This window comes from Dendrobates tinctorius, unplaced genomic scaffold (genome assembly GCF_039654945.1).
Source record: "Dendrobates tinctorius isolate UK_male_01 unplaced genomic scaffold, ASM3965494v1 ptg000070l, whole genome shotgun sequence".
In the NCBI taxonomy this organism is placed as follows: domain Eukaryota; kingdom Metazoa; phylum Chordata; class Amphibia; order Anura; family Dendrobatidae; genus Dendrobates; species Dendrobates tinctorius.
The window spans coordinates 27,673,198-27,688,928 of record NW_027361738.1 but is presented as its reverse complement, the minus strand read 5'-3'; the positions used below and the strand labels follow the sequence as shown (position 1 = coordinate 27,688,928).

At 41.0% G+C, this 15,731-nt stretch overlaps 1 long non-coding RNA gene across 1 annotated transcript; it reads right to left on the bottom strand.

Annotated features, from left to right (window-relative positions):
* Positions 1-8,524: 8,524 nt before the first annotated feature.
* Positions 8,525-15,357, bottom strand: LOC141095480 (uncharacterized). The gene is made up of 2 exons (XR_012233399.1): positions 10,303-15,357; positions 8,525-9,694 (listed from the first exon to the last, which is right to left on the bottom strand). It is a non-coding gene; the product is annotated as an uncharacterized lncRNA (long non-coding RNA).
* Between the last annotated feature and the right edge of the window lie 374 nt (positions 15,358-15,731).

Here is a 15,731-nt window from a genome sequence, read left to right as displayed (position 1 = left end):
ACATGCAGCGATGCGTGCTGGCCAGCGGGAGACCAGCGATCAAAAAATGGCCCAGGCCGATCGAGCACGATCAGCGATACCCGGCGGGGGGGCCGGTCGCTGATCCCCGTCACACACAGCGATCTCGTTAGCGAGATCGCTGTGTGTGACGGGGCCTTAAGACTGTGTGTTAAAGAACGTGAAAATATTTCAGTACATGCCTAAGAGTCCTCAGAGTGTCATATACCTCCTTTTGGGGTATTTGAAATACTGTGAATTGAATTGCTAAAAATCACCATCTTTGGAAGAATTCAATGAAGCCATTAAATTTGAATTTCGCTCATCTCTAATGTTTATTCCTTACAGTACTGTGCAACGTGTAAAAACACAACTGCATAATAAGAATTCTTTCAGAAATAGAAGGGTAAATTTATTATTTCTAACAATTTAAAAAATTGTAAAGTTAATAAACAAAAGAAAAATATTCACTTTGCATTTTGTTAATTGATAAAAATAAACTATTAACACTTCTATTTTCGAAAGCATTCTTACTGTGCAGCATTTTTTCCACACTTGCCTAAAACTGAGGTACAGTACTGTGCATAGGTTAACTAGATTCTTTATAAAGTGTCCAGATTGAAAAAGCTCAGTTGTACTGCAACGATGTTCTCATTTTCTCTTAAAAGAATATCGGATACAGGGGAGGCCGATCTTAGGATTGACCACAATTTTTGGCACAAAATATTGTATTACTTTCATTTGCTTATACAATGCCAGCATACCACATGTCTGTATTCGTCACATCAGTCGCTGCGCTCACTGAGTCTCACAATCATAATCTCTATATATAAAAGCAGAAAATCTGTGTGTGGTAGCCCGTTAAAACAAAAAAAAAAATCACATTTTTCACCCAATTTGAGTGAAATTTTGCACTGCCAATCTTTAACACCAGACCAAAAATACTGCGAAAATTAAAACTCAAAATCCCCCCCCCCCCCCATGTTCATGAGATTTGACTCCCGAATTTAGGTTATACAGAAATAAAGGAGAAAATGGGTGTCTGTGTGTTGAATGCAAAATCACAATTCTTGCCCAAATGGTCTTAACTGTTTGGGCACTGTTGCATTAATTCTTTGTTATTAAAGGGGCAGCAACCATATAGTTTCTAAGATGGGGCAACCTGATAAGTCACTCTAAAGTATGTAATTATAGCAACGGCTATTGCAGAAGTAACTGGAGCCTCATTTATGAGAATTGCCTCACAGTAAGATCGTTCTGGTTGCCTATAGCAAGCAGAGTGCAGCTTTCACCACCGAAGCAGCTGAGGTAAAGTGAAAGCCGAGCTCTGATTGGTTGCTATGGACAACTTAAACAGTCTGACTGAGATTTCAGATGCTTCAGGCCACAGATTTTCTGCTTTATAGAAATAGATTCACTTAAGGAGCATAATAATACTAAGGACTGTTTTTTAAAATGCTGCTAAAAAGCGACCATCTATTGGGCAAGTTAATCCAAAAGCTAAGAAAGCAAAACCGTCTCAAATAGCCAAAACAAGCGAACAACGCGAGTCCCGGGCTTGAAAGGAAACTGATGAGACAGGCTGAATCAAAATCAGCTAAAACATCTAAACACCGGGAATGTCGTCTTCAGGAGAATCAGATGAGACAGACTGAATCAAGGGATGCGGCAACAGCTGAAAAAAGGATGAACGTCCTCAAAGAAACCAAAACAAAAAAGAAAGCACACTGTAGCGCCATAGCATGCAAACATGAAATATGAAATGCAATACTGCATTAGAAATATGAAAAAGTGAGAAAGCTTAGTGCATAAAAGGGTCAATTTATGTGTACCTGGAAGCCACGGTAAGGCCTTTCCCATTTTCCAGGACCCTAACCTAATGCCAATCCTCACTTAGACTTAAGTGTTCATCTGTATGGGAACCTATGTAAATCCTCTCCTTAGACTGAAATCTATATCTCTGTGGAGGGGTGATGGCCCTGCTGTGATTACATTTTTTTTTTAAATTTTTGAAATTTGTCCTCAAAATGACAGCATGCGACAAATGCAACTTATGCAAGGACGTAGGCAGGCTGACTTGAGTTTCACAACAACCCAATTTGGGACTATAGGTCACTTCTAAAATTCATAATAGGCAAAATAGACGTAATATGCGAACATTGTCAAGCAAAAAAGTTCAACTTGGAATCACCTGGTATGTGCTGCTCAAATGGTCAGTTTCGGGAACAACTCCTGAGCCCAAGCATTTTTTGCAAAGTATTAGGAGATACAATTCATCTTTCCAGATGACAGGCTTTCGTAGGACAGCTGGACTCATGGAAGCAGGATTTATTCCAACTTTTAACCCCTTAACGAACGCCAATACGCCTTTTAACGGCGGCAGTTAAGGGTACTTCAACCACAGCGCCACTTTTTAATGGCGCTGAGGAACAAGGGTATAGCGCCCCCCCAGAGTTGGAATTTCTCCGGGGTCTCGGCTACCAGGGGTAGCCGAGACCCCAGAGAACATGACTCAGGTTGTTTTTTACCGACCTCAGTATTGCGATCACTGTTATTAACGGTATAAAGGCGACCACAAAAAAAGGGTCCCCCGATTCCCCCCCCGGTACCTCCGGAGTCCTTGCATCCCCTTGTGAAGTCCCCTGGGCCGCCGGCTTCTTATTCCAGGAGAAAATTGCGGATGCATGCGCATTGCGCCCACCGAGATCTGCCTGCCGACACCCAGCAACAATAGGAAATGTTTCCTATTGGTTCATTTTGTTCACTGTGATAGACCCTATCACAGTGATCAAGATAAAAAAATAGTAAACAAAACCCCCTTTATCTGGTAAAAATAACAAAAAAGAATGTATTTCCATTTTCCCATTAGGGTTAGGTTTGGGGCTAAAGTTAGGATTGGGGCTAGGGTTAGGGGTGTGTTAGGGTTATGGTTGGGATTAAGGTTAGGGGTGTGTTGGGGTTAGGGTTGGGGTTATGGTTAGGGGTGTGTTGGGGTTAGGGTTGGAGTTAGAATTGGGGAGTTTCCACTGTTTAGGTACATCAGGGGTCTCCAAAGGTGACATGGCGCCACCATTGATTCCAGCCAATTTTGCGTTCAAAGAGTCAAATGGTGCTCCCTCCCTTTCAAGCCCTGCCATGCACACAAACAGTGGCTTTTCTCCACATATGGTGTATCAACGTACTCAGGAGAAATTGCACAAAAAATTTTGTGGTCCACTTTCTCCTGACACCCTTTTGAAAATAAAAATTATTGATTCCAAAGTACATTTTTTTTGTGAAAAAAGTAAAATGTTCATTTTTTTCCTTCCACAATGTTTTAGTTCTCGTGAAGCACCTGAAGGGTTAATAAACTTGTTGAATGGTGTCACTTTTGGGTATTTTCTATTATATTGACCCTCCAAACTTATTTCAAATGTGAGGTGGTCCCTAAAAAAAAATTTGTTTTTTTAATTTTGTTGGAAAAATAAGAAATTGCTGGTCAACTTTTAACCCTTGTAACATCCTAACAAAAAAAATTATGTTTCCAAAATTGTGCTGATGTAAAGTAGACATGTAAGAAATGTTATTTATTAACTATTTTGTGTGACACCACTCCCTGATATAAGTGTACAAAAATTAAAAGTTTGAAAATTGCCAAATTTTCTAAATTGTTGCCAAATTTCCATTTTTTTCATAAATAAACGCAAGTTACTGTATATCAAAGAAATGTTACCACTAACATGAAGTACAATATGTCCTGAAAGAAGAGTCTCAGAATCAGAGGGATATGTTGAAGTGTTCCAGAGTTATAACGTCATAAAGTGACAGTGGTCAGAATTGTAAAAATTGGCTTGGTCATTAAGTACCAAATTGGCTCTGTCACTAAAGGGTTAAAGTGCAGGGCCAAAAATATCACAAAAAAGGTTTGATGCTTCCTGTAGCAAGTGAAGACCCAATATTTTTGGTTACCAGCACCAGTTCAATCAGCCTTTGATGTTTTAGACACAGATATTCTGGGATAGAAAAGCTATATTTTGGAAAAGTTGAAAAAATTTGTTGCATTAAATAAGCTTCTTTTGGTTGATGACTAAAAATCATTGTGTTTGGAAATTATGGCTCAGATTTCAAGTGGAGGTACTGATAAAAATGTTTTAATTAATTTGTTTCTTGCAGAAATTCACTCAAACAATAACATTGCTCTGGCCGTTGCATTGGCTGGGATTGCAGCCACTCTTTTAGATAGAGGGTGCACGACTCATTCAGCACTAGGATTGCCCTTGAATTTAGCACTCTTGGGAACTCCCGTCTGTAATCTCACTAAAGGTCCCGTTACATTTAGCGATGCACCAGCGATCCCAACAACAATACGACCTGGTCAGGATCGCTGGTGCATCGCTAAATGGTCGCTAGTGAGCTGCCAAACAGGTGCCAAACAGGCAGATCTCACCAGCGACGCAGCAGCGTTAAGCGATCCATCGGCAGTCGCTCTTACCTGTCACACCGCAGCGATGATGATGACTTCCGCCTGCGTCCATGCATTGCTAGTTGGCGCCAGCGGGACGCCAACGAGGAAAAAATGGCTCAGGACGTTCCAGCGCGATCAGCGATATCCAGCGGGGGGCCGGTCGCAGGTATGTGTCACACAAAGTGAGATAGCTAGCGATATCGCTGTTGCGTCACAAAATCGGTGACGCTTTAGCAATATCGCTAGCGATCTCGCTATGTGTGAAAGGCCCTTAAGGCTCAGGGAAAGTTAAGGTATTACAGACTTGCAAATTAATTGTATGTGACAAAGGTTCCATGGTACACAAGAAAACGATTGAGGCCGTCTATCATACTTTGCAAGGATCCAACTGATTAATGGGGAGAATTGTACTTTTTGTAGGAGACTTCTGCCAAATCTTTACATGTTCTTAAAAGAGCAGTACCAGCAGATGAGCTGGATGCCTTTTTAAAATCTTCTGACCTATAGAGACTTAATCAGAAGCTAATTGACTACAAATATGCAGGTTCACTTGATGGGAAATACTACTGTGAAAAAATTTACACACCACCTACTATGCCTCGGAAACGACAGGTTCCCTACAGATTCCACTACTGGCTTAATTTCCTTCCCAGAAGACTTTTGCAAAATGACGTCCTTGGTACTGGAGAATATTGACCAAGTTTTCCTTGATATTTGTATGAATTTTAACAACCATTAGTGGATTTGTGAACATGCAATCCTAGCGCCCAAAAACAATAGGTTCAGCTCCATAAATCTACAAATACAGGGGAGACTATCTGGTCCAGTAACCACATACATGTCCATTGATTCAGTCATGGATAGTGAACATGCCGTAATGTACCCATTAGAGTTCCTGAATTCTTTGTAACCTACTGGAATGTCACCGCATAGGCTCACTTTAAATATAGGAGCTCCGATAATGTTGCTTAGAAACAATGACCCACCAAAATAGCATAACGGCACAAGGTTGTGTGTTAAGGGTCTCATGCCCAACGTTATTGAAGTCACTATTCTTATGAGAAACTCTAAGGGGGAAAATGTTTACATTCCGCCTATCTCCTTGCTACCAAGCAAAATACCCTTCCATTTTAAGAGTCTGAAGTTCCCAATTCGACTTGAATTTGCTAGACTAAAAACAAAGCACAAGGTCAATCACTTAAAGTAGTCAGCATAATTTTGGAGAGCCCCTGTTTTTCACATGTTCAACTCTACATTGCTTGCTTTAGGGTGGGTAACCCCAAAAGTCTTTTCATATATGCACCTGAAGGTAAAACCGAAAACGTTGTTTGCCAAAAAGCTACAATAGACAGTTGTTTACCTGTAAATCAATCTCAATCTTTTGTCCGTTAACTATTGATAGGTTACACTGGAGGGAGGGGGGGGTGAAGGGATGCACTTTGATGTTCTCTTAAATTTTTTTATGTGTTTATGAAAGAAGATTCAATTTTAATGCTTAAGAAAAATTTGTCCAAAAAGTAGTTGCTGTTTGCCTTAGTGTTAAGACAAATTTGTAAAAATAAACAACTGTTAACGCCAAAGTAGCAAAAAAGAAGAGTTGAAAAAAATAAATTTTAAACGCTTAAGATGTCAACTTCAGGGTGAAACTGGAAATTTAACCTTCGCAAACGTAGCTGACAATTTGACATATAATTGTTCACGAGGGAAGCCGCGGGTATTTTTCTAGTTCTTTATAAAGCTAGATTCACATGATACAGCAAATAGAAGTGAAGAGCATTTTTTTTTCCTGGTATTTAATTTTTTTATTTAAACCTTCTACAGTTAACCCTAGTTAACCCTATGGCTCACACAATGCCTGACCTAGTAACAGAGATCACTGTTGAGTGCTACCATTATTGCATCACTAATGGCTGGCATAGATATTGGCTGGGTGACTGGTTCATGCACCCTTATCTATATTTCCCAATATACACGCTAGTCTGGTTTTTTGCTCAGACTTTGCACTTTGTACCTCCTGTGTCACTTTATATATTCTCTTGAGATTATAAATGTATACAGGCAGGGATTTCTCTTTGTTAGTTTATTAATTTTAGTTTCTTTTCATTATTTATCATTTTGCGTGTTTACTACTTTCCCTTATTGTACAGTGCTGGGAAGTATGTTAGTGCTATATAGAAATTATTATTACTACTGCCCGAAATACATGAAAATTTAGTATCTTCGTGTGGTTAGGATACTATTTTTAAAGGGGTTGTGCAGCGCATGACTTAAAAGAAATACAATAAAAATGCTGTTATATAAAAAAAACAAACATACAAATAATACTCACATTACCTATCCAGCTGCTATTCTCATTCCAGTGCTATCAAGGGCCCCCATTAGTCTGTGTTCTTACTGTTCATTCCAGACTGGTACAGTTGAAAGCAGAAGTTTCCATACACTATATAAGAAGACACATCTGCATGTTTTTCTCCAATATCTGACATGAAATCAGAATAAACCTTTCCCGTTTTGGGTCAATTAGGATTACCATAATAGTTGCCAAATGCCAGAATAATGAGAGAGAGAGAAAGTTTTAAGACATTCTTATTTAGAGTCTGCAAATCATTTTGCTTCACTCTAAAGTATGTTCTAAATTGTAAACTCGTGCAGAATATATGGACCTTAGGTAACGATTATGATTATTATGGAATGGCCCATCACAGCGCTAAGCCATTGTTCTCGAATGGAAATGTAGGAAGCACCTGTGAGTTGCAATGTTCTCTATATGATCCAATTATCTGTGAGCAGCAGTCTTTTTCTGTTAATGGATGTTTAGATAACTCACATTTCAGGAGCAGCCTGTGCACCCGTCTGCTGCTTGTGTTGACCTTAGCTCTCCAAGGTCATGCTGATGTCATGAATGGACAACATCCGCCACGACCACTACGCTTCTGGCCTGACCCCATTACTAAACTCCACACAGCAGCGCTCCTCTCACCGCACTTCCTGCCTGGTGTAGGAGACATCACTCTTCTTTCACATTCCACAGCTGTGTCTGGGAACATAGGTTCATGGGAATGTCGGAATTTACTAGATTAATCACATGTCTGAATCATTTTAGCTATGCGTCTTCATGACATCTTACCTGTCTGTGAAGCTACGTTCACACCACTTTTTTCATATGTAATGAATAAAATATAATACTGCTAAAAACAAATGCAGCAGTACGACTGTATGTGGAACAAAAAGATACACAACTGACATGCAGACTATATCAAAAGAAACTAAACATATACTCTGCAAACTTATACATTTTGAAATATCCACTGTTGACTACTGCTATTCTATAAATTTGGATTACTTTTATGTATACTTTTCAGAGGGGTTGTCTTTTTTCAACAAAGTTCTGAAGGTCAAATATTTCAATACAGTAGAAATGTATTGTAATCACTGGTAATGTCCTGGTGGGGAGATATATTTCATTGAGGTTTATTAGCTTTAGTGATGTAAGCCTAGAAGATTTGCTCCAGCATATTATGTGTTGAGAGGGGTTAATCAGCCATGACAGGGCTAGGTCCATTATGTACAGCTGTAGAGGTTGGCGGGACAGTTGTTCACCATATCTCCACCTTAGTTAGGGAGGAGTCCAGGACCTAAAAGTGAAGCCTTTGGACTTTTTTCTGTGTACTCTGTAGGGGAGCTGACCTCTAGAGCTGGGCTCTTGGTAAACAGACCTGAACCCTGTTTCCTGTGCAGACGAACCCCACAGGTCTGTGTTGAGAAGAATGAATGTGTCTATTTCTTTTGTTTAGACTGGTTTATGAAGCCTGTTTTAATAAACTAGTTGAAAATTTAAACTTGAAGCATTCCTGTGACTATTTGATTGAGCCGATTTATCACAATATCAATATGTAAAAATGACAAACACATACATATAAGTTTTAGGATACAGTATATGTCTAGACATTTTCTTTCTGTTCCAAGTTGTCGGGATCCCTCAGATTACTCTTTCATCTGAAGGACCGATGTTCTTAGGTGTGAAGCATCATATGTCTCTAATTAAATCAGCTCCATCGAGAAGAACTACACAGACACCAGCTGTATAATACCACTCAGGATGCCTCCAAGACGCCTCTGGCTTATCAGTTAGGCTTCCGTCTTTTATAGTAAAGAATTTAAACATTTTACAGACATGCGCAGTACAAATGATTTTACAACTTGTTTTAGACAAAGAAAGTCATTTAGGCGAAAAAGCAGAGGTATTTGACCTTGGTTCACAAGGGAGATGTCTGAGACATCTCCTCGAAGAACAGATAAGGTTTTAAACAAGAGAATGCAACATAGACAGAACTCAATTTAACTCCTTCAGTTCCTATCATTCCCCCCTTTGACATCTTCATTTTCCACAATCTGGAACACTGGATCCTGCAACAACAGCGGATAGTGGCTCGTTCACCAGGTACTATCCCAGGCCGACGGGTTGCCCAAGGGAGACAGGTCTTCTACCTTCTCCATCCCCCAGATACTGAAGCCACGTCCATCATTGCAAGAGTACGCTCCTTCATGCCAGAAATGAGATGTCAATCTAGGACTCAAAGGAATAATAGTTAAATTCTTGTTGTTTACAGTCAAACTTCCTTATCTATTTCTACATCTTTTCTTGCATACAGAGATACACCAAAAAACAAGTTTCAATAGCACATATATTACAAAGATACAAACAACAATGATTTTGGACAGCAACGGTGGTGTTCAATATATCCAATATATCCCATATTTGGTCATCTAAGTAATCTGTAGCCCTGACTAATTTATCCCACATTTGAGTAATCATAGGATAAATAAAAATAGAGCTGACAATTTTATTAGCCACACTCATCTGCACTATATGTGGTCTCCCAGAGAGGCGAGGTGTATTGTCAGCAGCTCTTTTGTACAACGTGTGTTTAGGTATGCTCTGAGTATTCAACTGGTCATTCGGAATAACAAAGGTAGCTGGAGTCAAACGACCCAGAGTACAAGCACCTTTTACCCCTACTGGCAACCATTTATATGCATTGTCTCCACATACCCAGAACATGTCACTAGGTAGGTCCCATAGGGCTGAATGTTGTAATACCAGTCTATGAACTAAATCTATGAACGCAGATACATTCTGAAGCATACACCAATTTGGAAGTTGTCCTAAAGGGCTACACTACCCTACATCGGGATTTCCACAGGTGGGAGTTCCTTTCTCATATCCAGATGACTCGTTGCAAGGTATATTACCTGAAATATTAAAACAAGTTTCATTATTGCCCTGGGGAAATAAATTGGAATACTCCCAGGACGTATTATGCAACCTTCTTTCTAGCAGTATTGGTTTGAAGGCATCAGTAGAGTGGGAAGTTACATTAAAACTAACTTGTAGGCCATACATTGGAATTTGCCCCAGGTAGGTTAATCGAGTTCTATTCCTGGGTACCCAAGCCCCCCCTTTATATGCCAGATATTGAAGGTATGTATTACTTCCTGAAAGATTACCCTGCCACCAAGGGTATCCTACCCATCCCACAATAGGTATTCCAACAGTTGTGTTCCATAACTTCACATTATTTGTGGCATTATTAGCAAGTGTATCAGAACAACTGGTCCAGGCAAATAATTCCTCGGGTGGCATAGGAATAACAAGGAACGGAATACTAGTGGCCGATACTGGTGAATGTGTGCAGATCCAGCAATCTGCTGGAGACTGAGTGTCTTTTGACCAATCATTTAGTATTTTTTCATGATGTTGTATAAACTTATTATTCAAGGACATTGGAGAATTTAGATTGTCCCACGCAGCTACCATTATTACAGATAATGCAACAAAACCAAACCAAAACATTATGCACTCTTATGCTTTGTTAATTCCTGTGGCTAGTTTGCAATGCGATGCGTGGATCCAGGTTGGTCTTCCTTCCAACTTAACAGAAGTAGGCGTTGTTAGGAGTACTTGGTAAGGTCCTTGATATCGGGGTTCAAGGGTCTTTCTGGAGTGTTTCTTGACATATACGTAATCACCAGGTTGTAGACAGTGATTCCTTCCACACTATCTGGATCTGGAGTGGAAGAGAAAACTAGAGAATGCATTTGAGTTAAATGCTTTTGCAACTGGATTACATAACTTGTCAAATTATCCACATTGAGTGTTAAGACCTGTGGGTAGTACAACCCTGTGTTTGGTGGTCTTCCAAACAGTATCTCGAAGGGTGACAGTTTAGTTTTCCCCGTGGGTGTGTACCTTACTGAGAATAATGCTAATGGGAGACACTCTGGCCATGGTCTATGGGTCTGCTCCATGGTTTTCTGTATTTTCAATTTCAGTGTCCCTTTCATTCTTTCTACCTTCCCTGAACTCTGTGGGTGGTAGGGTGTATGAAATGCCTGTTCTACACCTATCATTTGCATGACATTTTGCATTACCTCAGCAGTAAAGTGTGTACCTCTGTCTGATTCAATTGTTTCAGGGACACCGAATCGTGGTATTAGTTCCATCACCAGTTTCTTTGCAGTGGCTCGAGCTGTAGCCGTTTTCACCGGGTAGGCCTCTGGCCATCCAGAGAAGAGATCTACACATACTAGGATATTTGCATACACTCCTACCTTGGTAGCTGTATGTCGTCAATCTGCCGTCTCTGAAACGGGTAGAGAGGCCTAGGTGTCGCTTTCTTAGGGACTTTTACTGTTTTACCTGGGTTGTGCTGTGCACAGATGAGGCATGATTGTACAAGTTTCGCGGCTGCGTAACTGAAACCAGGAGCGATCCAGAAGGCATCTACCATGGCACACATGTGACTTTTTGAGGTGTGATTGGGGCCATGTGCTGCTTGCGCCATGATTGGGAACAGGGACTTTGGTGGGCACATCTTATCCTTATTCTCCCATACTCCATTTGAGTTCAGCTCAGCTCCCAGTCTCCCCCGGTGTACCTTCTCTGTTTGGGCAGCCTTTTGCTGGAGGGATTTCAGGACATCTAGACCCAATGTGGCTGGAATACGCTGACTCCCCGCCACCGTCCACTGCTCTCTCTAGGCCGCCTTGTGCTATTTTAGCAGCCTCGTTCGCCCTTCTATTGCCCTCTACCTCCACGGAGTCACCTTTGTGTGTGCTTTTACCTTGACAATGCCAACCTGGACTGGTAACATCAATGCCTCCATCAATTGTTTCACCAGCTCTGCATTTTTAATGGGCTTCGAATCTGTGAAAATATTAGCGACTTTACCTGCAGCGGCTCTACACGCCTCAGTGAGTGCCTTCAACTCTGCCTCCTGCGCCGACATGTGAGGATACTACTGCATACCCAGTGTAGAATCGTCCATCCTGGTGGTATCTGGGGCCATCTACAAAAAAGAAACTCAAAGTCTGCATTAGGAACAGGTTTTTCATGAATGTGTGCAAACCCAACTGTCTCCTGACTCATCAGTTCTATGCAGACATGTTCATGCGTCATGTCAAAGTATCCTTCCTCACTTGCCAATACGGTCACCAATTCCCCCTTTTCTGAATCCACAGGCAGGAGGGTGGCTGGATTCAGAACGTTACATCTTTTGAGGAGTGACATACTCAGGAATTAGTAGAGCACACTCAAGTCGGAGCTGTCTGGCCATAGACAGATGTTTTGGTTGAACTTGTAGGAGTATGGCATGGATCGTCAGTGTCATCTCACATGCCTTCCCTATTACGTCTCCACTTTTTTCCTTGTGCTCCAGCATACATGACAGGTCGTTTTATTATCCTTGTTTGCTCAATTTCTTTAGCTACCTTAAGGAGGTCTTTCGGATCTACATGTCTCCATTCAGGTCTGGCTGTCTGTACTGCGTCTCGTAAGTCTTTGTTCATACCGTCAATGAATGCATTCACCAGTATTCTAACATCAAGTGGGTTTATGCAAATGTACCCCATGTCTGCCCATTTCAGCTGTAACCGTCCAAGGTATATCTCTACTCTCTCTCCTCTTTGCTGTGTCACATTAGTCAGGAGTACAGACTGCTCTGATTGTTCCACTGCAGCCCATTGTCTTAGTGACTCACAGTACGTCTCCCCAGATCGTGCAGATTTATCATCCATGCCCCAAGCCTGATTCTTTGTCACATCTGTGTGTCTTAATTATATGATCTAGTGCGTCACCTGCCTTTAAACTCACCAAACTCTCTAGGTCTGCCCAGGTACACTTATATGTCTGCTGTACTTCCTTTATGTGTCTGTAAAACGGGAATGGTTGGTCTTCAGGGGCAGGCAGCTGCTTCAGCAAAGCTAGCTGGTCAGAGGGGCTCCAGGGATAATACACCTGTATCTTTCTTATTCTAGTCACACTTCTAGGTCCTGATGGGGTTGGCCGTCTGATGTCTACTGTCAGCTTACTCCTCAAGGGCCAATGTCCCCACTAACCACTATCCACACTATTATGTCAGCTTCTTATGATCTTGTCTGGATAGGATTTAGTGCAATTCTCTTAGGTCAGTAGCACAGGTCACACAAGTAGCTATTCAGTCTGGATTTGTCTGAGTCTGACCACAGTGTTTACAAGTCCATCTGTTTTGTCTGGGTCTCTGGTTACACTTTGTCAATCAAACATTCATAATACACCTTCCATACTGCTGCACATTCTCAAGCATCATTTATTCACTTGCTATTTTCTTCCCTTGTCTGTGCCTTTTTGTACATCCAAACATTCACACTCTGGTATTTTTGCCTTTTTCAATGTTTGTCCCACTTGTTTTACTGCTTCCTTCCTTCTCTGTCTCTTGTAATTTGACACAATTTGCTATACAAATCAATCACACAACTAGAAGCAGGTTCAAACACATTAATGACCAAGCAATCACTTACAATTCCCTTCTAAATTAGGCACCAAATCTTACTTTTAACTTCCAATCTTCAATTAAGTACTGTTGCTTTAAAATGCACAAATCTTTCAGCGTGTACCTTACGGATAGAATTACAGAGAATTTTGAGCACAGCTCACACTCAGCAGAGATAAGAGCGAAGGGAGAAGAAAAACTACGCAGCGGTATCATTCCCCCCTCCCATCAGAATGCAGCGTCGTCCTTCACAGAATTCTGTAGTTCTTTAGACTTATCAAAATCAATTTCTACAAAGAAACTCAAAATCACGGGATTTCACTGTAAGGGCAGATAACTGTATAATGAGATTAACCATGCCTTGCCCTTTTTCTGGCCAAATGCATTCAGGAAACTTTACAATGTAATGCCACATATAACACGAACTATATCATTACTCAATTCATTCAGTCTCAGATGTAGATTTGAAATATCTATAACGCATCTGTCCGGGATTCCACCACAACTAGAAAGGTCACAAATCTCTTGACACAAAAATGATGTGTGATGATTCATTCATACGTGCTCATTCACTGATTTTTTTTTACTCAATTACTCATCTTTCATCTTATTCAGAGGTTCTCATAGACATATATACAAGGATTCACACAGCCTGCCTATCTTGCACTTTGGATTTGATTAATACTTTTTCCAGGTTCTTTGCTGCACTACTTCCATATCTATCCTCAATTATATCACATAACCGATTTCCTTCTTCAGGTATCTTTCCCTGACTGTTCCCCATCTTATCTTTTATTCTTATCCTGTCTCTCTTGTTGTCTTCCTGTTAGTCCCCTGCCTTAGGTGGTGTATTGGGTAAGCTCAAGACTAGGCTCTACTATACCTCGTTACCTTCTTCCTAAGGTGCTAACAGGCTAAATGGAGTGTCTGTTCCTCGGTGTACTACGTGTTTCGTGTACTTATATGCTATGTAGCATCCGAACAGAAATACTCCCACAACACACAGGATTGTAAATAAAGTATCCATCTACTGGGGTTCTTCAGTCATATCCTGTCACAGGCTCATTTCACGGTCCTGTGCTCATTCGGTCACACTCTTATCTGTCACAAGGTTTATTCGTAAAGGGTGTTGATTTAAGCTTAGGCGGTGACCTCCCCGAAAGGACGCTGTCACATGACCCAGTTAGGCAATATCACCACTCTTTGAACGAATACCTACTGTGCAGCTTATTTGTCTACTTTCCACAACCTTTCAAATCAAAGTAGCCATTCAACAACCTCCTCTATTCCTAGTGCGGAACCGTCTATTGTGAAAAACTTGTCCGTCCGGGCTGCGCAGTATGAACTGTTCACCCAGCCTTATATTCCATAATGTCAGACCTCTCCCATTTTGATTTGCATCAGCTCTTTTTCTAAAAATAGCTGTGCACAGACAGAACCTACAGTAACCTCTCATTCGAGCAGAAATTACATATGCGTGTCACACCCGATTTCCTCAGAGTTCTTATATGGACCTGATTTTACGGCCCCCTCCTCTACTAGATTCCCCTTTATACGGACCTTAGTTATAATGATAGATTATGAAGAGCAGAGAAGAGAAAAATTGATCTCTTACCTGGCCAGGTGTTTAGGTCTGCTGTTCACAATTTCATCAGTAACTGGAGTGGTCTGTAGATCGGGTAGTCTTGGAGAGGTGCCTATATCAGGTCCCTGTTTCGGGCGCCAGGAAACTGTCGGGATCCCTCAGATTACTCTTTCATCTGAAGGACCGATGTTCTTAGGTGTGAAGCATCATATGTCTCTAATTAAATCAGCTCCATCGAGAAGAACTACACAGACACCAGCTGTATAATACCACTCAGGATGCCTCCAAGACGCCTCTGGCTTATCAGTTAGGCTTCCGTCTTTTATAGTAAAGAATTTAAACATTTTACAGACATGCGCAGTACAAATGATTTTACAACTTGTTTTAGACAAAGAAAGTCATTTAGGCGAAAAAGCAGAGGTATTTGACCTTGGTTCACAAGGGAGATGTCTGAGACATCTCCTCGAAGAACAGATAAGGTTTTAAACAAGAGAATGCAACATAGACAGAACTCAATTTAACTCCTTCAGTTCCTATCAAAGTGTATACTGCTAACTGTGGATTTCTCCTGCTGGAATAGGAGCTGATCTGCAGTACCCAGCAGCAGATGCTACTCGGTTCCACCACAGGCACTAATAACAGCTGATCAATGGGATGCTGGGTGTCACAAACCCACCAATCTGTTATTATCAATATTAGATGCCTGAACAACATCTCCAATGCCTAAAATCAATCTTATTTTATGGTTCGATGTAGGGCCCTGGGGGAAAAAAAAGCTATTTAAAACTACTCCTAGGCTTCTACTCTAAGGGTATGTGCACACAAAGTCTTTTTCAGGTGGATACTGACCTGAATCCACCTGAAAAAGCACCCCATAAAATGGAAAGAATGCACA